General features: G+C 33.8%; 1 long non-coding RNA gene across 1 annotated transcript; it reads left to right on the top strand.

Annotated features, from left to right (window-relative positions):
* Positions 1-651: 651 nt before the first annotated feature.
* On the top strand, positions 652-2,651 carry LOC118490183. Its single transcript, XR_004888522.1, has 2 exons — positions 652-924; positions 2,354-2,651. It is a non-coding gene; the product is annotated as an uncharacterized LOC118490183 (long non-coding RNA).
* The last annotated feature ends 3,185 nt before the right edge of the window (positions 2,652-5,836 follow it).

Below are 5,836 nucleotides of genomic sequence, written 5' to 3'. Positions count from 1 at the left end.
GTGAAGCAGTTGAATTAATTATAATATATAAATTAATAAAAGAATAATAATAAATTTAACATTTGAGATTTTGTTTGCATTGTGTGTGTACGTGTCGAGATAATCAAAAGAAAAAAAAATCGAATTTTGAATTTTTAAAGTTGTGTACGTGTGTGCATAGAATGAAAAGGAGTGTAGGCATTTAATGCCCTATGTCTACATGTGTGGGCAGGTGTAAGAAAATGCATGTTGTACTTATCCTTTGAGAAGAAGGAATCAAACTATAACTGCCAAACTCCACTATATATATATGCTAAGGGGGTGAACTTTTCTTTTGTTCATTCCCCTCTTTTTCGCCATCTATTTTTCTCACATGTATTCAAATTTTTATTTAGTATTTCACACTATAATACTTTAAAAGCCCTGCCCCGTTTTAAGTGTTTTAACCCCTGATCACTGATACCTTTTCCGATTGATCTGGAGCCCCATAACGCATGTCAAGGCTCTGCCCGACTAAGTTCGTTGGGGTTCTGTCTTGTGATGTAGGGATAAAGTTGAACTGGGTTACTATATTTAACATGAGTGCAAATATATATATATATATATATATATATATATATATATATATATAGGATAAAGATCCGTTAGGAACCACCCTTTATTGTGAGAACCGCGAGAACCAGTGTGAACACATGGCAATTTTGTAATTATATTATGTTTAATATAAAACACGCTCATTCCTTTTTTGTCACTGTTCTCCATTTTTAGGGTTTCAAGGGGTTTCATCAGTTCACAGTTTTCACAAGTGGCAGAGACGCATTCACGGTGGTTTCACGGTAGAGTAGAGGCGTTCATGGTGGTTTTCACGGCGGCGTTCACATATTTCACGGTGGTGGCAGTCGGCACAATGTTTACGGTGGCATATAGCGTCTTCTGATTCATCAGGTATCGATCCTCATACATCTATTGATCCTCCTCATACTTTGTTCTTTCTATAACCCTAATCGTGTCATTCCTCCTACCATTGTTCCTCCTGGAACCCTAATTGTTCCACACTCCTCGATAATTCTGATCGTGTTTCCCTAATTACGAACGGAATACTCGATTACGAATGGATTGGGCTAAAATATTAATACTTAGGTTGGTAGTTCATTGTCTTGGTAAATATAAACGAACCGTTTTGACAAAAGCAATGGCCTTGGTGCACCTGTGGTCAACATAGTAATTTGCTAATTCTTGTGATACTAGATTTGGTTAATTAATAAGTACTTTTTCGTAAGAACAATGATAAGGGAGATAAACACCCCTGTAGACATCTACTTCTGTAATTAGAAGTCTTAGTTAGGTTGAATGATTGGATCAACTTGATGCAGGACTGTATTACTGGTTAATTGGTGTCAAATTACCAGATTTGAAGCAATGGTAAGTAGTTTTTTGTACCAGCAATGATTAGGGAAATAAATATGTTTGATTCTCCAAGGTAATCGTGTATGAACACTTCTGTAAATGTCTACTGCTGCAATTAAAAGTATTAGTTAGTTTAGGTGATTGGATAATTATGTTGCTCAAAGTTAGACACCCCTATAGACAATTTTTGCCCATGTTACCCTCCATTAATGATGGTATCTCATTTTGTTTTACCTTTAAACTTAGGAGATACTTGTGATATTCTTTATTTTTCTTAAGTATCTTTTTTTTTTGTTTTTGATCACCTAGACATATGCACCAAATTATCCATATCTGATGACTGATGCTGTGTACATTGGCTTAGTAGTTCCATAGGGTATTCTATCAGCTACTCTTCATTAGATAAAAATAACCTTTTAAAGTTTATGTAACACTAATAAATAATAAAATGTTTGTGTTAAGCCACCCACAAAATTCGCGGGTTCTTAGACTAGTATATGATATATGATTATGTTCTTATTGCAATAATACCGACTATAATACGAATTTTGGAGCACTACCCTCAATTATATGACGAAATTGAAATGTTTGATGGTAAAATCGATATGACGAACGGTTTATGGTGTATCGTTATCGCTACTGATGTAATCGAGACGAAGACGACTAAGACGAAATACAGAGAACTGCCAATGCTTGAGAACTGAGAACTGTTGATGTAATTCGAGTGTCAGACGTGATTCTTGTATAAATACACCATCCTGCACATGTGCAGCACTTTACCATTACCCTATAACCATCACCAATAATCTACATCCTGCACATGTGCAGCAGTTACCATTATCCTATAATCATCACCAATAATCTGTTTATCATTTATACAACATTCTTACACATAACATTTACCTTATTAAATATCACTTTTTACCATTTCTTTATTCACTTTTTAACATTCTTTCTATATTTTCAGGAACATTCATACACAATGAAGCTGCTACGATTGCTGCTGGAATTCCGTACCCCCCCCTAACGATGAAACCAATTCTTATTCCGATGATGATAATGATACTAATGATGATACATATGATGATTCTGAATACCCTTCACATACAAATGTACATGAACAACCCCTTAGACGTTTATCCAGACGTCATAATGCACCCAACCATCAAAAATTTGATTAAGTTTGTCGTCAAAATATTGATCATTTTGTTTTATTATTCGTTTTACATTTAATCTAAACTGTTTACATTCAAGTTGCTCACCTACGTTGAACTGTTGTTTACACTTAATTTGAAACGTCTGCGTTCATTTTGATTATGTTGAATTACTGTTTACATTCAATTTGACCTACACGTTTACGTTGAACTACTCGGTTAAACATCATTTAAACTATGTATTCCGATATTATGATTACAAATTCCGATGTTAATGATTGCACTTGCACTATTTATGATTGCACTTGCACGGGTGATACTTTTTTTTATCACTCACATTGTTATTGTTTCTACCAATGCACATGTGCATACATGAATATTTTACCTACATATAACCCGTTTCCTTTACATATACATCAACATATGTAATGTGGTACCCCATACATAATAGGGTACCACACACGTAATATCATATGAACAAATATACAATATCTTAAAAAATACATATATTCATTACTACCATGTTTATTGTTTTTTATTAATACACAGGTGCATTACCAACATTAACACACCATCACACAACTTTTGTATAACAAGTAAATATAACACCCTTATCATAAGGAATCACATAATCCGAAGAACAATCGTTATTACACATATGCATCACCAGCATATACTATACTAAACAAAATATGACATCCTAAATTAAGAAATGTTACCATTCGTAATACATTATACAATACCAATATGTATATTATATCAAACTTTGCACATATGCAATACCAACATTACCTCTACCAAACAACATAATACATCATATATTAAAAAGACACGATCATCCGTATTGTATGTCCACAAACTACCTACATATAACATTCGCTTTAGTTCACAACCTCACACCTTCTGCTCTTCTTTCCAATTTCTATGCATCTTCCAACACTCCTCATGTTTCAATGCATCTTCGTCTATCGTTTTCCGATAATTTTTCATCCGTCAACCTATTAATCAAATACATCCTTGTTGTCAATCCATGAGCAGTTTTGAATATTTTTTTCCTGCAAACATTACATCAATTATTTCATGTATGCACATGTGCAGTAATCATATTACATACAATATGTACAATGCTTATGTTTTAAGGTAATAATGCACGTTTGCGTATGTCGTAATACATTCATATTAACTTAATCTGACAAAATATGCACATGTGCATTAACATGACTGACCTTATCAACAGGTTTGTTTCAATAAAAAAATTAACCCTTACCAAATCAAAATTCGTATTACCACCAATCATATTTAACATCAATTAGTAACAAAACTATTATGACAAACTATGCACATGTGCATAACTTTTTTTTATGCAAATGTTACTCATGGAAGCTAACCTCCAAAACAGAGGCGGTCGAACCAACCACTACAGCAAATCTAAAAACAACAACTCAACACAAGAACCTAAAGACCGAAAAAGAGCAACTACCTTACATCGAACCTACACCATTTTTCCCAACTCACGGACCTATTTTTGGACCGATTCTTATACCATAAAAACCGACGGACTTAATATTACGGATAATATCTCCGGGAACCTTTTATTGTTCCTGGCTAACCATATACACCAATTTGTCACGAACATAATGCCATATAAAGCTTCTTTCACTTCTCTATCCAGATGGTAAAACTCAGAGGCAATTACGATATCTTTAGCTGAAAATAGAATAAAAGGACTCACCTTGCACCACTGACTGATGTGATACCAGACAGTTTACGCTACCCTGCACGAACAAAGAAGGTGTTCAGCTGTTCCATCGCCATATTCACACAGACAACATTTCACGTCTCCGCCCCAACAGTTTCGATCCCAGAGTGAAGTCAGCATGGAATACGATCTAAAACCTCCCTCCAAACAAAAATATTGCATTTTTTGGGACCCATTTCAACCATTTCACAACGTGCCTGCTGCTGAAATCGGAGCCATTATACAGGAAGTTCTTGACAACATTGACTGGAAAATCAGAGTCATTACCTCCCAACCATTCCCAACCATCTTTGCCATCGGACAAAGTGACATTATCGAGGAGCCCGATCAACTCATGCCATTACAGTAATTATTCGGCAGAGCTTGGGTTTCTCGACAAATTCCAAACCCCCATAAAGTTTATATTATCCTGATTGTACTGGTCCGCCACCAGTCGTCGTTTCTCTTGTTCCATTCTAAATATATTTGGGAAACGGGTTTTGTGCATAATTATGCACATGTGCATTAACATGACTGGCCTTGTTAGCATATTATGACAAACTATGCACATGTACATCAACATGAATGACCTTATTAACCTATTCTACCAAATTATGCACATGTGCATAACTGTATATCACCCAATGCTACCTTATTATCATATTCAACTATGAGTTACAGGTTCATATAACTTCATAATATAATTGATTACATAATAATATAACTACATAACTGTATGTCATAACAAAAAACAACACCAAAATAACAATACATACAAATTATACATCATTTATGAATAAATAATTGAGATTAGTATTCAAATTAATGTGCATATTAACAAACTATGACAATTTATGCATACGTGCATAACTATATAAAACACAAAATCACCTTATTATATTGATTTATTAAGTGAATCCTATTCAAATTTTTGTACACGTTAACATACTATTACGTTTTATGCACATGTGCATAACTATGTATCACACACCTCATTGTCTTATTCAGTGTAATCGTAATTTGTCAAACTTTGCACATGTGCATAACTGTATAGAACATAAATTAGTTTATTCATGTTCCGTATAAAATGTATAAGCCTGTTATGTCGTGTTAATGCACATGTGCATTAACTGTATATATCATAAAATTATCTTATTATCCTATTTCGTATAAGCCTATTCTGCCTTTTCTGTATAAGCCTATTATGTCGTGTTAATGCACATGTGCATTAACACCACATAACTTGTCGACAGTCATAATTCAGTACTAAAACCCTATCACTTACCAAATCAACTTCCGTGTTGCCAATCATATCCAACATTATGCATATAACATCATTATTTAATAAAAAAATACATAAAACAACACATCAGAATCACATTACACATAGTTCATCACAACATTAGCCCTTCTGTTCACTCAAAAATCTGCATTAAATGTATATATATCATAAAATTATCTTATTATCCTGTTTCGTATAAGCATATTCTGCCTTTTCTGTATAAGCCTATTCTGTCGTGTTAATGCACATGTGCATTAACACCACATAACTTGTCGA

This window comes from Helianthus annuus, chromosome 3 (genome assembly GCF_002127325.2).
Source record: "Helianthus annuus cultivar XRQ/B chromosome 3, HanXRQr2.0-SUNRISE, whole genome shotgun sequence".
NCBI classification, from domain to species: Eukaryota; Viridiplantae; Streptophyta; class Magnoliopsida; order Asterales; family Asteraceae; genus Helianthus; species Helianthus annuus.
This window is presented reverse-complemented; position numbering and strand designations above follow the sequence as displayed.